The following is a 25,432-nucleotide window of genomic DNA, read 5'->3' as shown; positions in this document are numbered from 1 at the left end:
GTAAAATTCTTTGTTCAGCACAGTAAAGTGCATTAAAAAACTGCTGCTGTTATTCCTCATGAGTTCATTATAACCTGTATGGTACCAAAATCTCTAGACAGCTGTGTTCCTTTTTATTCCAATTTCAAACAATATAATTTAAAAAGTATTTGATGAAATGTAGACATGTCTACCATTTACACTGAAGTGATGGCACCATCCAAAATCAGCTAGTCTGTAAATACCAGATTAGAATCTGTGTAGCCAAGGTTTCTATTCTAGGAAAGCATATTCAAAAGAAACTCTCAACCTTTCTTGGTGAAGAATAAGCCCATATGAAAAGCCCATAATTATCTCAAATGTTCTGAGAAGCTGGGAGAGCTGCATATGTTAAAACAAAACATAAGGAAACAGTTTGGGACATTTAAGTGGAGTCAAATAAGGATGTACTTTTCCCCTATTAGTTCACTATATAAACGAGAAGACATTATAGAGTGAAATTTAATTAAATTAATTGACCAGATTGCATTTTGTAGTAGCTATTGTCGTTAGCAGCTCTGACTCCTCTGTCAAAAGGATTTGCTGAAGATTATTTCTGAGGGGTATTTATTATGAATATTAATCTCTTCTGTAAGTACCATCAACAGATTAAAATTCATTTCAAGCACTTTATGGAAGAATGCAAACAGAAATGACTGGTGAAAAACAAGGTGTTTAATCATGTTAGCTTGGTTCACACATGGTTAAACCAGAAGTAGAACAGGGAGAGGAAATGTAATAAAAGGTATACTTGTTATATTATGATGAAAACGTGCTTAAAGGGTACCTGATTTCTGAAGAAATTCAGGCTGCACTCCCAGGAACACCGATGACTTTGCTGTTCAAGGCAGGTTTTTATATAGTCTTGCACTGTCTCACTGGAAAAACCTGATTCTTCAGCCCATGTGTTAATTTCTGTTTGATCTTTTTAGTGATTGTTTGCAGTAAGTATGTAATTAAGGAGGGCTAGAACTGCTAGAGAGAACTTGTTTTGCAGGTGCTAGCCACACTACTTGCACCAACAAAGGACAATTTGGATTCAGTATTTAACACCCCAAATTGTATCTGTCAAGCCCCTCTCTTCAGCAGGAGGAAGGACACAATTTTTAATTACAGTACATGCTTGAAGGGCTGTATAGTGTTGCATCGCTGTCCCTTCCAGCAGCTTAGGTGGTGCAGTTTCTTCTCTTCAATGCTGCCTGATCTCCCCATTGAGAAAGAAAAAAGTGGAAGTGAGATGAGAAGGTACAGATTGGTAAAAAAAGAAAACACAAAGGGAGAAAAACTAGGAATTCTTAACCCACTCTTTTCAATTTTATGTGTTCTGGAGACAGGGTTTGAAGACTGATGGCTTTATGCCAGAGGGAGAAATGAGATTTCCAGGGTTGCAAGTTGCATGGTTGGTCAGTCTTGGTCCTCCTCAGTCTCACCTCATCCTTCCTCTCCTTCACCTTTTTGCTTTGAACACTTTTTCCTTCCCTTTCAACAACACCATCTGCAACTTTCATACCACTTGTGTTTAAAAGAAACACCTGACAGCAAATAAACCCTAAGCGTACACAAGTTGGGCATCCCGAGTTGTGTTGCAGCACCAGACATCAGTTTCTGTTGTCCTTTTAATAAAGGCTCAGATCCCTCTAGTCTTGGTACTCTGCCTCCGTTTTGCCAGGAGGCATTCCTTTCCCTTCCTTACGAAACAGGCTGGACATTTTCCCTGTGTAAACATTGTTCCACATCCATTCACGCTGAAGAACATCAGAGCACCATTTCTCAGAAATGGTTGTGGCTACATGTGAACAAATGTACTGCAGAGGAATCAGCACAAGGTCAGGAATTTTCTCAAAGTCAGGGCTGGGAAGAGCCGCTTCATGCTTCTGCTGCAGTTCCTACAATAATTTTTAATAGGTTTAATCCACCTGTTAGAACTACTCAGTGTGGTTGTGGCTGCAAAATTCTCCTGCATAGACCAGGGCCATGGCATCCACTGAACTACTGACCTAGAGGTAAAAACCCCAAACTAACTCTGTTCCTGAGTAGAGTAAAAAAGAGAAACCATTTCTGTTGCTGAATATGGCAAAAATCCTTAAGGGAGTCCACTGATTACACTACTGAGATTTGTATGAACTAACTAGAGTAAATAATTAGACTATATTTTAATTAATATATCGGTGCCTGCTAGCACAATATAGTTAAATTTGTGCCACTATTAGAGCTGAATGAAAGAACTTCGTCCTATTTGTGGTGAAATTGTAATCATGACCTTTCCAAGAAAAAAAGATAAAGCAAGAAAAACCTTGCAACTCTTTTTGGGGCTGAAAGAAGTCAAGAGGTGCCTTTAGTTCACCAAGTGCCCATGTGCCTCTTCTCTAGGTAGCAAACCTGAATATGGCAAAAGTGTCTCTGGTGAACAGGGAAATGAGCCACACACACACGTATATATATGTGACACAGATCACAAAATGAAGGCTAAAAATACAGCTCAATTATTCAAAGTATATAATTTTTTTTTCAAGCTTGACCTTGTTATTACTTTGAAGCGCCCGTGTCACTGAAAAGGCGTCTTCTTGCACAAACAAGAAAAAATTATCTAAGCATCACAACACAGGCTTTCCCCAAAATCTTGCTCCTTGGATGACATTGCGGTTTTGGGGAACAGAAAACTCCCTCCCCATGAAGCGTTAGCAGTTGTTTTGCAGGACCAAAAACGATTGAGGTACAGGATGGGATTTTTCCCTGCCTCCACTATGAATCAGACTTTGTCCCTCACTGCCTAAGGAGGCAACTCCTCACCATCTTTCTCTCAGTAGCAAGGAATGGAGGGATAACTAATCCTTTGGACCTCTCTGCACAGAAGAGGTGGTCTTCGTAAGACCAGCCTACAGCTCTGGGCCCACAGCAAGGCAGAGATCCAAAACTCTTATCAGAAGGTGAAGTTTGCTTAAACTCCCTTATCTGGGGGATCAGCAGGAGCCAAGGGTAAAGGCTGTGGAGGGAGGGTTTGCCAGCAGGAAGGTATGTTGTTGAGCCCTTTGCAGCCACCACTCTGGTGGCACCTAAGGACCATGGTGGCCCATACCAGGGATCCAAAGAACAGAGAGGTGCACTGACCAGTGAACCTGGGACAGGGAGCTGCATTCCAGCAGCCAAATTCCCAGCTCTGCTAAGAAAGTCTCCCTGCAGTGGCTTTGCAGAAGAGGCTTTCTAAGCCTACACTTCCAGAGGTGGCAGCTGATCTCTGCTCTGCTGCAGACACACAAGGGCTTGATTTTCAGAAGGTGGGAGGCTTAGCACTTGCTGAAAAGAAGACCCATTTAAGCTGTCACGACAGCAGTCACCTTGAAAGATTTAGGTCACACTATCTGGTTAGTTGGCCATACCTCTACCACTGTCTCATATATCAACTGCCCGTAATAATTCCCTCCCCTTCAAAAAGCAGTTTATTTTGTGATCTCCCCATGAAAGTTAAGGTGCCACGTTGGTTAATGTTATTGTTCCTCCAAACTTCTCCCACTTTTGGCCCACACGAGGCGAAGGATAACCCCTTCCCTTCTGCTTCAGCATCATTTATCAAAAACACAGAGTGAAGGAGGCACCACACGATTCAGCTTTAACATTAATCTTCCCGCTGGCTTCTCATTACTTTGCCAATAAGATGATCTTCCTCACACCACATGTCGATATATTTGACATCTGTCATAAAACTCAGGTCACACATATCTGTCTTCTGGTAAAATGAGTCATCCTACAAGACCCATACGATGCTGTTCAGGTCTTGCCAGAAATAATTATTGACATATTGTCAACACATCCAGCCTACTGTATTAATAGGAGTCATAAATTACCAGCCTTTTTTCTTCCCTTTACCTAGCAAGGAAACAAGAGGACATACAGCAGGAAAGTAGGTACATGGCATTCGGGTGGTGGATCCAGGTGTGACCATTCACTGCTCTCTAGAAGCTTTGCATTATTTAATTGGACTTAAGAGAATTAGTAGTTTCAGAATTGATTCTAAACTGGCAATGACTTTTTGTACCTTTTGGTACCATACAGGCTATGATCCCTCATCAAAACAAAAAACAGCTACTAACTCCCCAAAACTTGTAGCTGATAAGCAGTAGCCATTTAGAGGAGAGAGGTTATAGACAGATAAGAGTCAGACTATTGTTGGCTGTTACATCGTTGACCGCATTGAAGAGGGAAGTTTAACCTGTTCTTGGTACTTGCTGTATGAGACATATGCAACTTCTCCATTTCATCGCAGATATGCAGTGCTCCCTACCTGAGTCCATTAACAACTTAGGTATACTTTAGGTTATTTTCTGCTTTTTTTTCTTTTTAAGTGGAAGCTTTCATAGCTAAAGGAGAAATAAGAGCTATTACAGCCATAGCTAGAGGAAATCATAAAATCATTTTGGTTGCAAAAGACCCTCAAGATCAGCAGGTCCGACCATAACCCAAATCTAGCATTAAACCATGTCCCAAAGAACCTCATCTATACATCTTTTAAACACCTGCAGGGATGATGACTCCAACACTTTTCTGGGCAACCTGTTCCACCACTTCACAACCCTTTCTGTGAATAAATGTTTCCTAATATCCAATCAAACAGTCTTTCCCAGAAGCAGTATGCTCCTGCAGAACAGTCACTGGGTTCAAACCCTGTTGTAGGTTCTTCCTGGGGTTGCTTAAGTGCATTCAGTTACCACCCCTTTGAAGCTTAGGATATCACAGGTTCCCCTTGCTATCAGAGGTACAAGGTCGAGGTGGTTAAAGAGTCTTCCTGCAGACCCAGAGCGAAGAGCATGAGCTCTGCTTTGGACCATGACTGAGCTGTAAGCAGTACCTGGGAAGTCAGTGATAGACATCACATGATGTTCTGCTCCATCGGCTACAGGAAAAGGCCATCAGACTTGTGTGATTAAGGTATGCTGATCTACAGCCAGGCAGGCTTTGACCTTGACTGTTAGCAGGTGAATACTATGGTTTGCAGTACGCTACCTTCACTCTCTGAGTAGGAACAATAATTGCCTTGTTAGAGACAATGGAGAATGGGGACCACCTTGGGGAGGACTTCTGCTTTGTACCAGCAAGCCTCCAAAGGCTGCTATGCTAGAGGACACAAAGTACCTCAAGTAAGAAGACTTTGGTGCAAGGTTTTGCTGGGGATAAGGAAAGTGGAGGTTAAGCCCACTAAATATCACCTGCACATAGCAGACATGCTGTGGGAGAATATCCCTTCTTGCACAAATCCTGATCCCCAGGTTCAATGCCAAAACACCGCATCTTTCTGTGCAACCTTCATTTGTTTTTGTACGACTCCAGCTAGAATCACACCAAGAGTGAGTTACCCAGGCAAAGAGGGTATGCACATTGCTGTGATGTTTCACAGGCCCAGCAGTGGCAAAAATGTCACCTCGGTATTTTACATTTTTAGCCCTTCCATATATACAGGAGCACTGAGAGCAACTCAAACTAATTAATAAGCTGCTCTGTATCTCTGTGCATTACCCTTCTTTTCCCCCTTTGATTCACACACAAATTATTTTTAGAAAAGGGAAAAAATATTTTTAGAAAAGGGAAAAAAGAAGTCTCTTTTTTTTTTTTTTTAAAGAAAAGCAATGAACTGAGGTCTGGCACTGCTCACCTGTTCTGTTCATCATCTCAGTGGTGTTTTAGGTCTGCAGGAAGGTGCAGGAAGGAGAAAGTGTGGAGGGTGCCCTCATTCCTCTCACCTCCTTCACCCCAAAACCTCAACAAGCACCAACTTGGTCCTCAACAATCACCAGCTTCCCTCCTTCCTCCCCATGAAAAAGCACTAGTGGTTATATTCACAAAATCCTGGAATGTATTTCTGATCTGTATTCTTTTCACTTCCCATACGTTTTGTAAGGGAAGGATGTTGTTACAAGGTAGTTTGATTTTATGGGGTACCTGTGGGTTGCATATACCTGGGTTAAGAGATTTGGTGGTTTTTCTAGCCTTACACTGTAGGCACCATATGAGGGCACAGGCACATCAGATACTCAGTTCAGATGTTGAATTCTTGGGCAATTCTGGGCCAAGAAAAGTGACCTGAAGAGATCATTTTGAATTCTGCTAATTACAGTATCCCTGAATTTGCTCTACTTTTTTTCCAGGTTGGATTTAGCAAAGGTAAGATTGCAGAGAGCCACTCATACTTTTCTGCTTGGGCACCAAGCTCTGACACAGCAGAGGATGCTGTCTTTCATTATTAACTTTGGCAGCATTTAAATTAAGTAATATCTTGACAGGGGAAACAAAGGTAATGAAGTGTCCTGGGAATATGTTTTCTCCTGTTTAATTGTACTGCATTTGATGTATTCTAAAAAAAAACTGGAAGACATGCTCTTCAGAGACCAAAAAGAAAGTTTATAAATCCCACTAGTTGAGGTAGTTTGGCAGCACATAGAAGGATAGAGAATTATCATCTGTCCAGGGAAATCCACCCCCCACTTCTCCCAACCCTCTTTCAGCTGGTGCATGCAAGATGTTCCTGCTCACTTCATCCTCAAACATTTAAACACTTTCAGGACCACACACCTACAGTGCGTTATTTCCAGGGCTTTCTAAGCTGAAATCCAGTGTGCACGCATGTGTATCTGTGGGTGGGAATGGCTGGATAATGTTACCATGATAGCTGATGATAATATTTCTACCAATTGTTAAGCTTCTTAAGTCTCCACTTTGTGAATGCTTCAGCGTATCGTTTTCTGAAAAACTCAACTTTCCTCGCCTAGGAAGAGGTACGAGTGCTCGTGTGAGATTATCTCGGAGCCTCTGATTTACTCCAGAGAAAAAAATGTCTCCCTTACACAAATGCACCTTTCTAAACACTTCAGGGGTCGCATGGTTCACTGCAGGATTGTGTCAGTACAGCCATAAAATAAGGCGGCAGTTCAAGCTGTCTTGGACCAACAGCAAGCAGGTACTGCAGAAACACAGATGTGGTCGAATCTGAGCTGTTTAACAGCAGCTGCCTGCTTGTGAGCACTCTGCTTTTAGTCCAAATAGACATTAGGAAAATGTGTGAGGGACGAAGATGTGTGTTTCTTCAGTGTTTCGTGGAGAAAAAAGTGTGGGAGGAAAGATAATTTTGATGAGTCAAATCCCTAATTCCCTTCAGACCTGTAAAGTCAGTAGGAGTTGCTTCACTTTCATCTCAACACGCAAAATTGGGAGAAGTTAGAACAAAGAAAGGAAGAAAAAAACAAATAAGCTTTTTTATAAAGTCAGTTTAAGGAAGACCAAAAGAAACAGCAGTGCTCTTGGTGTAAGGACAAAAGCAAAGTAAACTATTATTCTTCATTATATATTATTTATCTCCGAATACTTATTCAGGCCCTGGCTTCTGGGAAATCCTCTGCTCATCTTTTTTCCATTTCCTCTGCCATGGTGACTCTTCTGGGCTGTAGCAGGTCTTGAACAAAGCACAATAGCCTCTAGGACTTTGTTAAAAATACTGTTAAAGACCAATTTATAGCCTTTATCATGTCTTTGTTTCATATTTTCCATCAGTTCCTCCTTTTCACCCACTGCATCAAGGTACAAAATTCTTGTTTTAATCCAAGATATCTACAAGGTAGACCCCCCCTCCCCCACAAAAAAAGCATTCCTTCCTCTCACTTGCTTTAGTCCAAATCAATCAAACCTGACTGTCCACTTCTCCCTCAAGCAGTATCAGTCTCAAAGCTTCTCAAACGCCATAAATTAACCATAGTTTCACCCCTCAAAACACTTCATCGCACTCTTATTCTGTATCACACAGAAAATCTCTATCTTAGACTTCTTGTGTGTGACCTGCTCACTACATTTACAAAAATGTACACATGGTAGCATTTCCTAAAGCATTATTTTAATCCTGTCAGTTTTCCATGCCTTTCTTATACAATGTCTTCTGCTTTGTTACCGCTTTAGGTCTGCTCCAAAATCCAGTAAGTTACAAAGGTGAAAAAATACTGATCTCCAAGCTTTTATGGATCACTAATTCTTTTGAGGCAGGGGTTTGTTTACTACAAATATTCCCCATTTAAATTTAAACCCCAGCTTTCCCTAACTATAGTTATGATGCTCAGCAGTTTTGCACCTCAGCTCTGCGTGAGTAATCTGGGTAGTTCTGGGGCAGACAAAGTCCTTTAAGAGATCCAAGAGGTAATTTAGAAATGTAAACCTGTTGTTAGGGTGTTTAGATTTGCCATAGAAGAGAAAATTCCGATGCATTCACAATTCAAAATGAGTTGAAAAATCACAGTTGCAGATACTTGTAGACTACCTGATACTAAAAGGTTCTGACTTTAATAAAAACAGCTGGATCCTACTGTACAATAAACAGTAAAAACTGAACTGTTCCAATCATTGTATTAGGCTCCCATACTCTTATCCTGAGAGGTCCCCTGGTTTGAAGGAGTGTTCTTTCTTCTGCAGAGCACTGAAGAAATTGGTTATACAAAAAGTCAGTCCATACACAAGAGGGGAAAAAAAAAGGGTATTAAGGAAAAGCAAAGCAATAGCAATGAATCACGCGTTTCATTTAGAAAGCAGAGATCTCTAGTTTTGTTTATCTTTTGTGTGAATGAGTTCCCTGGTCTGGGTTCCTACTTTTTTGAAAGTCCCATCCCCCATCATGGCAAGCCGCCTGCCCCAGCTGACAGTCTCATTGTCCCCATGGCTGTCGTGGGAAGTCGTGATAGATGGCTACACCACGACCCTTTTAGGAGGTGTGCGTTCATATTATGCTCAGAGACCTTTTTTGATCAATGGTCAATTCAAACGTTTTCACTTGTGTATACACACAAATGCATTTATGTTTATAATATACACACATATAAATAAGCGACTGGAGAACTGTTAAGGTGAACAAAGCTACTTATATAGGTTTCAGTGGTTTGGAACCCAAAGCAGGGGTATCTCAGGAGTAAATGTGGTCATCTGCAGCATGCACAATATTTTTTTCGTATTTTAGTCAAAGGAAGAACAGCCAGAATTTTTTCATTGTTGGGAGCACAGAGACTTGAAATAACTGGGTTTTGATACTAGCCATATTGCACTTCACTTTTCCTCAGCACAGAATGCCAGCTTGTTTCTTCAAATTAAGACAATATGCTTATAGTGATGAACCTTATTGGCCATCTATCTTCCTTTTGTAATCTGGCTCTCATCAAGCTGAAATGAAGCCATTTCTTCTGACTGTGGCTGATTAAACACAGAGTAAACCTCGATCTCTGAGGAGGCTCTAATGATTCTCCACAGGCCTAGTGTCAGCCCGGCACCTGCAGCATTCAGCTTCCCCATTTCCATCATAAAATGAAGCATCTGTTACAGAGAAGTGTTATCTTTTTATCATCGATGGTATCTTTCTGTTTAAATTCACCTACCCCATTTGGTATAAATTACAGCCATTTCATATGTAATGAATGGTCACACAGGATGCACTCTGGTTATTGAGGGTTAAAAGGGCACAAAATCCTTTTACTAAACCTTTATTTAACTTGGTGAAAGTTAAGACTACATGGCTTGTGTAAAACCTCCTTTCTTACAACAAACAGGAGGAAATACTTATCACAGCTTAATGCTGAAGCATTCTGATATTGCTTATCTAAATACTGGCCTTTGAGTTTTTTTGGAAGCAATTTCTGGGGAAACATTATTAGTTGCAGGGAAAAGAAACAGAAACACGTTCATGCCAAAGACATTTCTGTCTCAGTAACTTAATTAACTATAAGCCTGAAATGTAGAAGTAGACAAGATTTGTTTGCTAGAAAGGGTAGTTGCCAACTTAGAACCTGCTGTAAATCCCACAGAAGTCAATTGGCATATTTTCAATTATTTCAACAGCGTGTTTGGATCAAGCCAAACATCAGCTAACTGTTTACATTTTGTGTGGTCCACATGCTCTTCTATGTTTTGCTTTCTTCTGTCTTCCATCTGAGCTGAAATAGGCAACTTCATCTCAGAAAGAATTTATTTTCAGCTGATGCGGGTTTGGTGCATAACTTTGCCAAGCATTTTTTTATGTCCTGCCTAAAACATGGATAGTCTGGACAACTTCACATTTCAAAGGATAAACCAGAAACTCCCAAAGATGCTAACTCAGAAGTAAAACTTTGCTCATTGCTCCTTGAAGAACTAGTATGACTGATGGGAACAAAACAGCCATAAAAAAAACTAAATAATTCCACCTATTAACATGTAGCTACAAGATACAGAGGTGGGGAAAGCAACTACACAGCAGCTGGTCAGATTAATCTGATAGACATTATTATAACAACTACTTCAATAGCATCTAATGATTGCAAATAAGAGGTGGCCTTCTGTGTTCGATATTGTAAATATAAAGTCTTCAGTCAACTAAAGAACAACATAGAAATACTTTAAAGTAGGTTCCTCGGATATTGATATGAAACTGTTTGAAGGAGACCAGGGATCAGCAAACCCTGTTTCTTGGAAAATTCTGTGGGTGTTGAATCATTGAGGTGTCAGATTAAACTGAAATGGGAAAGGTAGTTACAGCCCAAAGCATTGCATTCCATTCGTTGTCCTATTCCATGTTCTGAACAGGACGTGCCACCACTGAAGTCACTATGATCTACAGTCAAGCATAGGTCAGTATTCTCCCCAGGTTTCACATTTCTCCTGTATGATGAGTGTCAATATGCTGACACTCAGACTTCTTTTCCTCATGTTTGTCAACAAGTGCAGAAGATGCGCTGGACATAAAATAGTGTTGTCAATATTCTATGGAATGATGGATGTTGAATGGTCAAAAAGGAAATCCTAATCACAAACAAATATTATAACTACAACCTCCTTGGTGGATCATTGACATTACAGGTGAAGTAATTCTACATCATAAGAGTAACTTAAAAATATATACTTTCATTTCAGGTTTAAACTTTCAAGTACCTGTTATCTATAGAGAGCCAAGAGTTGCCTAATGGATTCATTGTGGGGCTGGAGGACAGAAATCATTCTTGTGAAAATAAAGAATATTGAACAATTTTGTACCAACTTGCATTTTCACGATCGCTTTGCAAGCCTGTGTTATGTGGCCACTTTCTACTGATTCATTTTGTAGCAAGCAAAATCATATTGTCCTACCACAAGAGCACACTTGTTATTCAAAATAATTACAACATGAGTCATCTTAGTATCATAGTTGGCGTTAGTGATATATGGGGCTGATGACTGATGAGTCCAATGAATGTTTGACTCGTGTAGACTTAAAATATGCAGCTGAAAAGCTCAGTTAATTCAGAAGAGACACAGTATAGCAGAGATAGCATCTTGTATAAGCAAGATCCAAGACAAGTAGAAATGCAGTAACACTAGTGATGAAAACAGCTGAGGTCTTTGAATTTCTCAGAGAAGCTGAAAAATGGAAGAACTTTTTCATTAAAAAAAAAAGTTCAAAACTCAAGTGTTTTCCCCTTAACAAGTTACAAAATGTGGGTTTTTTTCTACTGTTTACATTATATTTTTCTAAGTGCGGGAATTGGTTTTGTTCCCTGTCCATTTCCTTTCATTTTTCCTTTTTGATGCTTTTAGTTGAATAAATGAATTATATCCAAAATTTCAGTTTGGTTTGGAAAAGATATAATAGCAGAAAGAAAAATGAAACTTGCTCAACCACTTTAGAGAGTTTTAATTTTCCTTTGTTCCCTTCTGTAACTTCTCCAGAAGAAAAGATTTGGAATAGTTAGTGCAAAAATAGGAAAAATAGGGAGAAAGAAGATGGGAGGTGTAAAAGGGGGAAAAAGAAAAATACTGGAAAAATTCCAAACCACTACTTATTCTCTTAGAGGGGGGGAAAAATAGGAAATAGGTGTTCAATATTTATTTTGAACGAAAGATGGAAATAGTCAAATCTGAAAAGAGGTTTTTGCTTTTTTTCTCTTCTCATGGATACCAACCATTTCCCTGTCAGCAGCTCTCTAAGTGACTAATAAAGTTAACATGCAGCAATTATTTTCAACTGTATTTAGCTAAGCCTGCTCCTGTGTTTCAGACATAAGGAAGGTTTCCAATGAGCAATAGCCGTCTGGCTTTTTTTCCAGCTTTACTATGGGATCTAACAGAAGGCATTGTACCTAATAGGCTTTGACTTAATTTAAAAAGTAACAATGTTTCCATCTAAATATATTTTAGGACAACATCAAGGTATACATCTGTGTCAGATGCAATTCATTTTCAATGCCAGCTTCTGTAAGGAAGCTTGGTATTCCAGTCAAAAAGGTGTCTCAAAACTGACTATCTTCAAAGCTGGTAGTAAAACTAATAGAAGTTTGTATTTCAGCAGCTGGACACCCTGAGGGCAAACAGAAAGTAAGCAGAGCCAGAAAGTCCACTTAACATTTTCATCCTCCATGGGACAGATTTGGGTGACATGAGGATGTTCCCCACCTTCATGTGAGATCTAAATGTTGCCTGTCATTTTTGTTAACAGGCTATAAAGTGGTAGAGATCCTTACAAGCTGCATATTATATGGGGACCATAAAATTAAAGGATCTTGTTCCTATTCAACACCTCAAATAGAAACCTAATTAACAATGCATCAAAAATTTTAAATTGGGAGAAGAATACGTTATTATACATTATTATCTCCCCAATAATTCCAAACACCAAAGCATCCAATCACAATCTTAATGTTAAAGGACTTGAAATATCTGGAACCAGTCATAGGTTTATAATTAAGCATAAAGTACAGCGTCCCCCTAGAAAAAAAAATCTGCTCGTTTTAGGTTTAAAATCTAATAGAGACACAACCATACTTGTGATCTTGCATCTTCTTGCCATAAGATTTTTCTTTGCTGATTCAAATACTGTGACATATATGGCCTATACATAATGGTATTTGTGTAGAGGCTCCATTAATGAACTGAGGCTATTCAATGCTATTTTCCAAGCCATCAAAAATCATCTTACAGTTATTCTGGGGAGGTAAAAAAAAAAAAAAAAAAAAAAAAAACACCAGCTAGAATGAAATATCAGAGGTGGGTACCAACTTACATGATTCTGAAGAACAATGTGTCGATAATGTTGTGATCAGCACAGATGAAAGAACTTTGAGATGAAATTGGGTTTTCACAGTACTATCAGTTCACTTCATCAACAACAATGTATCTGGACAATGTGCCAGTGTCATTGACTTTCACCATTTTAAAGGTCTTTAATACTGATTACTGCACAAAGTGAACAAAAGCTTCTCTTGTAAGAAGTCTGAAAAGGTTGATTATATGTACATTACAGCTGAAAATGGATCAGACAAGTAGGAAGTTATGAAAGTATGAACACAAGAGAATAAAACCATTCACTGGGCTTGAATTACTTTAGTTTATCTTCTTTGGCTGAATTGTGGCTGTGGTCTTTTGCAACTCAAATAAAAAGCGTAGATCAAGATGAGATAAACATAACTGAGTATTACCAGCATTAGGCAACAAAATCAGTAGCTGGAATGGAAGAAAACTTTGATAATCACACAGAAAGTTTTAGAAGTTACAGAAATACAGGCAAAAGTCCTCTGTATCTGCTACAGTCAAGGAAATTAGGCACTGAGACAATAAAATGATACAAGCATCTGCTCTAGCATTTCTTTATAAAAACGTTTGGAACTGAACTTGCTCTGTCCAGTTGAAGGGACTGTCTCTGCTGTTCCAGTTAAACATGGTTTGAAAGCTTCCCAGAGATGAAAGTGGGTAACAATTTTCATATTAAGGCCCACACAGAAGGGCAAACGTCATTCAAAATGAAAAGTTCTGCTTTACACTGGGGAAAAAAAAAAAAAAAGGAGAAAGAAAAAACCCTTCTATTAAAAAAAAAAAAGACAATTTGTTTCTCAATAATTTTCTAAGATGATTTAGAATCATGTTTCTTTTCATATTTTCCAAAGAAAATTAAGTTTTAATTATTTTATGTTTGTTTTAACATGGAAGAGGCAACACAGCCATCACTGGAAGGATGTGATGTCAGAATTCATGTTGGTGGTAAGATCTCACACCTCAGGACCAACACAGCCTGGTCTGCAGAGCTGGGCACAGTTTGCAGGTTGAGCAGACAGGTTAAAAAAAAATAATAAATCATTTTCTTGAAAAACTACGTTTTTGCTCTAAAAGTCACAATAAAAATACATGGAAGCCTTATTGTTAATCCTGTGAAACAAAGCCGACAGTTTTTAGAACCGAATATCCTAAATTAAATGTTAGCCACTACATTAAAGGGTCATTTCCAAAAGATGAAAGTACATTCTGTAGCACTGTAAAGGGATAATAGAGGGGAAAAAAAAAATAATTACAACACACTAGTATTACTGAAAAAAGAGCGTGAGTTGTGATATCCATGAAATGTTAAATTTTCCGCTATTCACAAGGCTCTGCATTCTTAATATCTGTAAAGAATGGTCATCGCAGTTGCTAAAATATAACCCGGACACTCCAGTCACAGGGCTAAAATACTCTGAAGTAGCCATTACATCCAACTGATCCTGCCATTTAGCATTTGTCCTGTAACATCAGTGGTGTAACCTTAGTCCCCAGAAGTTGGAGGGCAAGTTGTCCATTGACTTCCGGCTGATCTGGCTCTAGGACAAGCAGCCATGTGTCCCTCAGGGCTACGAGCCACAGGGAAACCACAGGGCTGGGGAAGGTGGAAATAGCTCCAAACACCTCAACTGGAGAAGAAACTCAGAGCTGGAACCTCTTCCTAGGGCTGTCAGGAGCCTGAAGCAGTGAGGCCCAGTTTGCATCCATGAAAATGGAGAAATCCCAAATGGGTGCCCACCTACTGAACCACGGAAAGCTGCTCGATGCAGCCTCATGTATCAACTGCTCATATGATCCCCCGGCTTTTTGGTGCTTGTGTATGCTAAGTGCACCCTATCATACTGAGAAATTCTTGCGTGCATGTATTTAGACACATCGCTTAGACACCAGACAACCTTGTATTAAATATTGCGGGATATGTGAGAACCCTCATGCTTTTTTGCTAGATGTCACATGCTCCTGCATGCACATATGTACATACTCATGCACATTCACTTGCAGGCAGCAGCTCTCTTCTCAGCTACAGGCAAAAACTTGCTAATTGATGTTTGTTAAAATTAATATTTTTGTCAGTCAGAATTAGTCACACATGAAGCATCCTGAGTTTCAAGTAGACTGTCTTAATTAAAGTTTTATCTGTCACTTAATGGAAGAATTATTATCAATTTTGATCACTCTGTTTTTCTTTCAGATAACAGTAGTGTTAAATCAGTCTGTGTATCCCTGTATATAAAGCAAAATTTCTTCCCAATTTCAAATGCAGACTGATTTATTTTAGAATGTTATTACTGCATCCTAGACCATCGCGTGTACGAGACTCTCACCCCACATAGCACAGAAGCCACACAAAAAAGTGAACTCACAGAAGGAAAGGAAGCTGCACATACCAGATATTTTCATGAAATGTAACATGAGTTGCACAGCTTTGCTTTCACCTGCTTCAGACGTTTTCAACAGCAAAAGGCCAAAAGAATACTGCTTCTAGCAACAAAGGTCCTATGTTGGTTTTTTTTTAAATAATAGTTCAGTAACACTGATTTCTCTCAAGTATGATCTATTGCCCTTATGCAAATCTGGAATAACAGCACTGACATGAATGGAATTAAATCTGGAGTCATTCAGGAGCAGCTGAGATCCAAATTCCCCGATCAGTAACATTTTGTTCCAGATTGCAAAACTTCTTGTTAGAATACAAACGCTCTTTTTATGAGAAGAGTTTAAATGAGTTGTTAGTGACGTCTTCACAGAGAGAGCTGGAGAATTTATTTGTGTTTTACAAAGAACCTCTTCCTCTCTTTAAAAGCACCAGTTGTTTTAATTTAAACTAATATTAAAAGTTTCTTGCCCTGCATCTGGTGTCAGCTATACAAATGTACAGCATCTCTTTATCAACGTAACAGCATAAAGATCACACACTCAAATGAGAAGTATCCTCATATTGCTTCCCTGCGGTTGCCAGAATTAATCCAGATTTACACACCAGTAATCTATAAGGGACAGTTAGTGCCCAACTCTTTCCTCATAACTGTGGAGTTGATCCAAATTGCAGGGAAGACAAGCAGCTCCATATATTTCAATGGAAAAGAATGGATTGGTAAATCAAAATCTCCCTTTTTCTGAACAGTCACAGATTCAGAAAGCTGAATCAAGTGACAATATGTCCCAGAAACTGCATCATCACCAGTACAGCAGCATAAGGCAGGAATGCTTTGATGGCTCTTCTAGGCAGTTCTTTTTCTTCAAAGAAAAAAAAAAAAACACACCCCACATAGCAACCAGTTTTCCCCTTGTGCCACGCTGACTTGGGTAAATACAGAAATCTACAGAATTCTCTTTAAAGTATTTTGGCTGCATGCAGCGGAGCTTTAATAGGATCAGTACTTTCCTGACAGCTCACAGTATGCTGACTAAGTTCAGTTACACTTTATGATTTCAAACGCTTTTTCCCAAAAAATACTCCCTTCATTTTTAATTTCTTTTAAGACTGCAATGATCAAAGTGCTTTTAAAAATCCTATTTGTGACTATTTTGAGTTAAAAAAAAAAAAAAACTAAAGATATTCCAAGCAACATTTCATCTTAGTTTAAATTTTCCATAACTGCTCAGCTTCCACCATTCAAACACTATAGGTAAAAAAAAAAAAAAAAGTTGGTTAAAATATTTACCACAACCTATCAAATTGCATTTATAATATGCAGATAGTTCTATCAGACTGAAATGATACTATGTGTATACTGAAAGCTGAAGAGCTGCTCAGTATCCCTAGACCAGCAGAAGGGTGCTCCGTACCATGCAGAATTAAGCCAACAACATAAAGGTGAAACAGAGACAACAGAGACATCTTATTTGGTCTAATCACTAGCAATTTACTCAAGCTTTGAGTTGCATGCAGCAAAGTGTAAAAAAATTGAGAGTTTAATTATTGCAAATGAAAGGGAGAAAGAGGAATATTTCCACCATTTGTACAGAATATCTTGAGCCATGTAACACTCAGTGCGATCAATATACAGGACTTCGATATAGATGACAAGCACTTCAGTCTCCCACACTAAGTTTATATTTTTATGGTATTATCTAAAATACCCACTCAATGCAAACTGCATATTTACCTTGGAAGGAAAACCCAAGCTGTTTCTGCCAGCTTCTAATCAAACTGTTCCTGGGGAGTGTATGTTTTCCACGCTTTGTGCTCAGACTGCCAAGCTTCCTGCACCAGCACTCATTACATGGTCCAGTGAGAGTTAAAAGCAACCTACCTCCTCCCCAAAAAAACAGATTTTTGTTCATCTCACCACTTTTTTTTTTTAAATACAGGGCTTCTCCAGGGGACCAGCTTCAGTTTAGAAGTGGGTAGTATATAATGACATAATATTCTGGGCATAGAGACTACAGAAGTACACTCGTCACATGTGAATGATTGTTACCAGAAAATGTTGTCATTCCTCTGCTATCCTAGGAAAAATGAAGGGAAAAACTACATCGACTGTTATGGCAGAGAGGGGAGAGCTGCTCACATTAGTGCCGTTGATTGACTCCAGCTTGGAGGCTGAGAAGTTAATGTATTCAACTCCTCTTTAATGCCAGCTTTCCCTCACGTTATTCACACAACTTAACTCCAGCTGCCTCCTCCTCATCCCTCCTGCTTTGCCTCATGCTTCTCAAAAGACATTTCTCTGCACGGCACATCAGAAACTAAAAATCTAAGTTGCTATCTTACTTCCAAACCAAGCTGTTGTCAGCGTTAAACCTACACAATGCATTACAATATAATCCATTTACAGGGTGTCTTATCATGCAAATAACTCAAGGTGCCTCACAATAAAATAAAAAGGACGAGAGGAATAAACCTCAGCCATTGGAACACACAAAAAGGAAACCTTGAAATTTTCTTTTAAACACACTAATGGCTCTTTTCTCCCAGTGAGGCATGAAGACAGATGGGGGAGAGGATTTGACCAAGGAATTCCTATTACTATTTGATGGGACTTAAATGTGCAAATACACCCCAAGACCACTGGGAGACCAGACTCCTTAAAAGGAGAAACTTCCTTGATAGCTTGAAGAAGAAGATTCATAAAGGCACAAGCATTAGAGAAAAGCTTGGTCATCAGAACATCATCTTCTTGGCTTAGAACTAAAGAAGCATAAAGCCTGAATGATCTTTCTTAGGGGCAGTAACTGTAAAAGCTCCCGCAACACAGAAGAAGAAATACTGTTTAAAAGTAAGAATGGCTTTGGCCAGTGCTTACTTCTGACTCATTTCCAAAGAGGGTCCTGGTTTAAATTAATGTTCCATTATCAGTGTAGAAATAGCAAATAAAAGGCACTTTTCCCCTTCCTACTTAATTTGTTTTCATTTTCCATAGTTCTTCCTTAGACTGTTATAAACACCATAGGAGAGGAGACAGTTTGAGTCCCTATTTTCCTGCTCCTAAGAGCCCAGATTTTAATATAGTAAAAACGTCAAATGCTGGAGATATAACCCAGCACTAGGAAAAAATGTGTGAAGGTGACAGTTCTTCTAGCAGGTGGTCTAATGCAACCACATCCAGTTCAACTGTTTGTTTGGCCCACTGGCTACTACCTGACTGGAGACTGTGGTTGAAACCAGACTGAGCAGACAGACTTGTTGCACTAAATTCAGACTGTTGAAGAATCTCTAACTGACTTACAATAATAAAGTTTATGTTTAAAATTATCAGGGGTGCAGCTTTATTAGTCAAACATTAGCCAAACTCTTCATCAGGAATCAACACTGGCCTACTGTTCTTTGATCTAAATAGTCACATTCAAAGTAATTCCTTTGTTTTCTCTTCAGCGTTGAGTAGAGGTATGCGCAGATTTAAATTAAAAATATTTAGTGAGTGTTCAACTTCGGGACACTCAGGAACAGAATAAAAAGGACTGGAGCATCTCAAGCACCACTAGGTAATTGCCACTGTAGAATAGAAAGCCTATGGATATCATGACAGAGGCAAACATTTCTTCCTCCTCAAAAAAAAAAACATTTCTAGTATCCAAAATTTGCTGCATTTTTTTTAATTAGTGGGCAATAACACATCGGAAACACAATACAGCTAGCATCCACCTATCGCATTCTAATTTTACTGAAGAACGTGTGACCTATTTCCAAATCTATACTAGCTGCCATTGTAGAATATTATTAATATGCACCAACATTTGCTCTGCTTCTGGAGCTCATTGCAGCCAACCTTATCTACAAGTACGTTCAAATAAGCAGAAATCTAAATTGCAATTTTACATTTTTAAGACCACTTCCTTTCTTTCAGAGTCACAGTAGCCATGGTTTTTAGATTGATCTTTTTCTTCAGGATACTCACTTCTATACTCATCCCCACAGATTTAAATCCAGACTAATACTTAAATAGTAAATGACATTCCACATTTCTAAATGCTATCAGATTGTTGCCTGTGGCCAAGACTAAAAAGTAATGAACTCCTAAAGTTACTTTAAGAAATAAAAGACTAAAGTAAAAACATAATTTAAATTGGAAAGCACTGTGTTGCTCGACTCCTTTTGCTTCAAAGTAAAAAGACAAATTTATTTGCCATTTGAAGAGGATGAAAGCCTTCCTAAGATACTATTTCCCCTTCATGTATCATATATTGCTGGACATGTATAGCACCCATGGTCTGAGAGAGCCCTTCCTTGAGGATCACAGCTAATTTCAGAAGAGACAGAGGGATATCTATCATCTGCCTTTCCAAGATCAGAATCAGGTCTGCCTTGGTAAGCTAAGCTTTAGCTTGGAGAGAGTTTTTATGGCTGAGTTATAAAAACCCTGGAAACAGGGGAGTTTATGATAGAACCACTGACAGACCCTTAACTATCGCAGTATTCATGGTTACCACTACAAGACAGACATTATGTTGGAGGGCAGTAAACTTAAACCTGCCCATAGGGCATTCTGAAATGTTAACTGCCAGTGCATATAGTAAGATTTTAGCACAGGTGTACTCTCCAAATAAACGTGGTTTCCAGAACCCTCCTTCTTTCAAAAAAAAAAAAAAGAAGGTTTTCATCTATGACACTGGAAACATTTCTATAGTTGTGAACAACTATATTTGATTAAAATCTGTCAGATTTATCTTCTTAGCAGGAGGGAAGAAATATGTGTTTTCCTCCGAAAGGAAATCAATGTGTCTTTATGATAGATGCAGAGTGAAAACAGGGATGGTGCCACTTTAAATGGTGAGGAAGGACGGGTAACCCACTGGATATGACCATTAGCTGCTGGTGTAATTGTTGTGAGACAATACCCCCGTTCAGATCTTATATTCTGCATTTATAGGACCGTTTTATGGTCACTGACCCAACAGTTATTACTCAGACTCTTCAGGCACAACCTCTTCAATGCAGGGGCACCACAATTTTTTATTCCTTTCACATTTCTTAATTATGACACCTTAGTGAAATCTCAGAGAAAAAGTCCTTGGCTTTTTTGCTGACATTGTTAGTGCCAAAGTCCAACTAACTTCTTCAAACAGCAGAATAATAGCAAAATAATTTTACTTGAAATAACACAGAATTCGAAAACTGCTTGCAACATGCTGATTGATTAAGTGGCCAACACAAATATTCTCATAGAGATAATGTATCACCCAAATTAAAAAAAAAAAAAAAAAGAAAGAGTGAAAGACCTTGATCAAAGGCAGTAACCTAATGCCCTTAGCAAACTATTTGTCCTTAACAAATGTATTATCAGTTTGGATTATGACATTAACCAGAGTTGCCAATGAAATGATTTAAAGAAATGTACATACAAATAGACTGCCCCTACCCTGGAAAGCTCAGAAGTTAAATAAAGAAGAAAGAAATAAGTAATGATTGCACCCCTGAGTAATTTCACCACAGTGAGGCAGATTTTTGGCAGAGAAAGAGTATAACCTGCATATCCTGAATGCCAGACCACGGTTCTAAGTAGAAAACCATGCTCTCCTTTTGAACTTATCTTAAACTTGACTATGTAAAACCACCACAGTTTGTAATGCCAAGTGCTATTCAGCACCATTCCTTGGTCTGCACAAATGCCTTTTAGTAAAGTTCTGTCAAAGGAACCAACAAATGCATGTGCTCCAGGGAGGGTACACAGATTTTTAGAAATATTTTTGAGAAGGCTTCACAGCAAAGGGACTTAAACTGGGCTGTTATAACATGACATGGTTATAAAAAAAATACATGGTTTTCAAACCAGGGAGACTTTTTGAGCAGGGTCCTCCCAGGAATCTATGTTAACTGCACTGACCATATATGTGTCCAGCAGGTTGAGGGCGGTGATTCCCTCCTAACCCAAACTATTTTCTGGTTACATATATGGACAAATGATAGAGAATTATCCAAGAAAAACAGAAGGAAAACAGTAAAAAACAAACAAACAAAAATAAAAACCTTAGTGTCACTGAGTGGAGAACAATGCAAGTACTCCAGACACTTCCATGGCAAAAAGTTCTCAGTGATTGTGACTAACCCACTGTAAAGCATTAATTCAGTGCTCCACAAAAGGGAAAATGAGATACAACATGAGTAGAGAATGAAAACCCAGAAAATATCCTCATACCATGTATAAGTCCATGGTAGTTCTGGTCATTCTGACTCAAAATAGATATAGAAGATTATAGCATTTTGCTGACTTTTTTAAAGAATGCCTGAAAAAGAGGGGACATGATGTCTGGCCCATAAAATCTGGAGTAAAGAAGCTAAGTAGAGAATGATTATTCACTATTTTTCATAATACAATACCTGTTACAAGAAAGTATTTTTCTCCTCTGCACAAATTAAATGGTGGAACTCATTTTCACAAATGTTGCAGAGAACGAAAGTATATATGAATTAAAAATAAAAAAAAAAAATTGAAATTCACTGCATAATACTGAATATCAGCTTTGGATGTCTTTTTAACTGTTGATCATGAAACCAGGAGGGCACAGTGTCGTCCTTCTAATAATCTTTCCCTAAGTATCTGTCACACACAATTCTTGGGTCAGATTTTGCTTTGGTTTGACCCAACTTGTAGTTCGCAATATAATGAACTTTATTATGAAATTTTCACATAGTACATAAAATTGTGCTGATAAAATCTGTAGATGACAGGAAGAACTATTATGTTAGAAAAGGATGGGAGAGGACAAGATTCTGATTCAGGTTAGTCTCTTATTCTGTATTTACTGTGATACAGCTAAATACATCAAAAGCTGGGGAACAAGGTTACTTTTGTAGACTGGGAAACTCTCTCAAAACAGTTGAACCTGAAGGATTTAATCTCCACCTCTGTTTAATGCTATCGCATAAAGAGGCCAAACCCCTCTGGAATCCAGATGTAGAATAAAAAAAGAAAGATCGAAGTAGAAACAAGGAAATAATCGTGTCTCTGGAAAAAAAAAAAAAAAAAAGAAAAAAGAAAAAAAAAAGCACTAGTAAGATAAATGATGGTGAAAATAACCTGGGTACTAGAAACAAGCACTACTGTACAATATATAAACTCAACTTCTGCAGTTTAACAAAAATAAAGGAGAACTTGATTTCTAAGCACTGATGCCTGTACCCAGGGAGAATATTGCATAACACGGGGCATTTGACCTTGTTGCCAACAACACAAGATGCAAAAGTGAAAACAGAAGTTACAGAAACTCAACTTTGTAGTAAGATGCAGTTTCCCAGTAATGAAAACTACTAAACTTTGAAACCAGTGGGCTTGAAGAGTTTTAGACAAAGTTTACTCTCTAAAAGGAAAAACAAAAAAAGGGGGGCAGGGATGCCTGCTGTAACTCTCAGAATAAATTCTTCATTCTATAGATACAACAGCACAGCTGAAGATAAACGCAGGTGACAGGTGTTTATTCACTTTACTTGAGACAACATAGAATTTATCTTCTCTGTGGTCTGACTTGAAACACTTGGCAATTTATATACATTCATATTTGAGAGAATATGAGGAAAGGAGGAGGATGCTTCTGCAAGTAAGAGAAGCACATTGCCAGCCTCAGCATCCAGGTACCAAAGTCTTCCTCCTGCTACTCTGTGAATCTGAGGTCTTGCCTTCTTTTCTTACCCTTGTGGTTCAAGATTAAGAAAATATTTATCCTTCAGAGTCCTGAGCATTAGACAGGTACTTTGAACATCAGGAATAATTCTCACACCTTGTTGATATAATTCAGCTTCTGGTCTTGCTTCATTCTAGCATTTTTGCCCTTGGCTATATTGAAGATTCTGCAATGTTAGGGATGTGACACTGGAAATGTGGTCAAAATTTTCAGGGGCAATGAAGAAACCACAGAGGTGGTAGCTACTGTTGGTTATTTTTATGATCAGGGCCACACTGATCACCAGATTCAGATCTGAGACAGGCATTAACCCCAGATCAGATTATTAGGGACAGTAAGGGAATTCTTACGGCCTGGGATTACTTAGATATATCTCAGCCAGGTTCTCTACACACCAGTGCTACCTCACTATGACCTGTTCTCTGCCTACACTTAATATTTGGGCAACAAGAAAGGGCAGAGCAGAGGGAAAAGTTGTACAGAGTTTTAAATAGGTTGCAAAATCTGGTCTTATCATAAGTAATTTGTAGTATTTAATAGCCCTGATATACAGGAGGTGACACAAAATCATTTAGAAGTCCTGTCTGGATACAGTTTCTAAGAATGTATTAATCTCTGCCTGGCACGGGAAAGATAATGGCATTTCCTTCAGTAGAGCCTCAGCCGGTGCCAAGAGCAGGAGTCTGATTGTCATCAAATCAGGCAGTGGAAACAAGAGGGGTATTTGGTTGTTTATTTATTGAGTCATTCCAGCTTGATATTGGCTTTATGCCAATGCATATAAGTTCAGAGATAAAGAGTTATTCCTAATGATAGCAGGACAATCCATTTCTCCCCATTACAGCACAGAAATCTAGTGCTCAATTAAATCCAAACTCAGATACACAGGTAACCTGAACCTCAACTTTCATGGAGGAAAACAGATTCAGGAGACAAGCTGGGACAAATCCAGAGAAGGGTCATAAAGGTGCAATGAGCCAGAACCCTGCATAAAAGTTTTGCTGTCTTTCAGCAGCCCAGCACAGACTTGAACTTGGAAAGGTCCAAAGGAAACTATTTAAACCCAGGTCCCAGAATGCAAAGTGAGGCAGTGGGATTGCTCAGGAGCCTGAAGTGGCATTTTTTTATAGAGCAAACAATATAAAGTAAATAAGGGAGCATGACAACCCTCTGTGTACACTAAAAGAAAACTAAAAGTCCCACTGGTGTGCTCTGTTTGTCAGAGAATACAGGAGCAAAACACAAGCGTGTTAAAAGTCTCTAGCCTGGAAGAATTTTTTTTCTTGTTCTTTAAAGCAATGAAATGGTTCAACAACCTTCTGAGAAGGTGAAAAATCTTGCCTGTCTACATTTGTAAGAGAAGCCTGAATTACCTGCCTTTCCCTTTAAGCATTTTCAGATACAAATCAAACACAGATGGCCCATTATGTTTATGACCTCACTGTCAATTGCTTTAGATAGTGCATGCATTAATTATTGAAATATTTTCATAGTATACAACTTTTTAGTGCTCACATTGTCACAGATAATTTCAACTTTCTGATTAGGATATACAAACAGTGTTATTTACAAGATTTAATCTCTCCAATGCCATAAAAACTGCAAATATAGTGGTTTGGGGTTTTTTTTATAATGAATCCAGTCTAAAGGGAAAAAAAAAATAAAAAGGGAAACATAACAACTGAAAAAACTGACCTGAGTCCTGAAAGTCAACATTACATTAACATCCCCTGCAATACATAAACGATGCCAAAACACATTAAAACTGCAGTAAATTTTGATTACCAGAGGCGTTTATTATTTATGTCTAGAAGATAAAGATAATATTGGAAATAGCCCTCTTCTTTTCTCTGTATAGATGACACCCATAAAATATTGTGTTTGTTAAACAGTAAAACAAGTTGATTGAGATTTTCCAATTGTTGTGTCTATTCTGCCTTAAGAAAACCAGCCTTGGTGAGTGAGCATGTAGTAGCATTTCTTTAATTCTTGTTTACTTTCATTAGTAAAAATTGAGCAATTCTAGACCAAGTCCAGAAAAGTCCACACAGTAGCAAACAGCTCCTAGGAGCAACAAAGTAATCTTTTCAGAAAAGGGTCATCAAAAGCCACCAGTTTCCCCAGAAACAGCTCACTGACTGAGACTTAAGGCATTCTCCAATAGGTAAGATTTAAGTCTATATTCTGGTGAGCAACAAATAAATCCAAACCTCCATTTCCTTGAGGATACAGAGAATAAAAGGTGGGGAATGGCCTTTCTGCCAGCTGAGTTTTGGGGAGTACCTTGAGAATATCAGTG

At 38.6% G+C, this 25,432-nt stretch overlaps 1 long non-coding RNA gene across 1 annotated transcript in view; it reads right to left on the bottom strand.

Moving 5' to 3' along the window:
- LOC139829014 (uncharacterized) overlaps positions 1-17,264 on the bottom strand; it is a 105,265-nt gene extending 88,001 nt beyond the window's left edge. Inside the window, exon 1 of the long non-coding RNA XR_011741170.1 lies at positions 17,181-17,264. This is a non-coding gene — a long non-coding RNA (uncharacterized lncRNA). The remainder of the gene's footprint in view (positions 1-17,180) is intronic.
- Between the last annotated feature and the right edge of the window lie 8,168 nt (positions 17,265-25,432).

Source organism: Patagioenas fasciata, chromosome 12, assembly GCF_037038585.1.
Source record: "Patagioenas fasciata isolate bPatFas1 chromosome 12, bPatFas1.hap1, whole genome shotgun sequence".
Lineage (NCBI taxonomy): Eukaryota > Metazoa > Chordata > Aves > Columbiformes > Columbidae > Patagioenas > Patagioenas fasciata.
The sequence above is the reverse complement of the archived record's forward strand: the minus strand, read 5'-3'. Positions and strand labels throughout refer to the sequence as shown.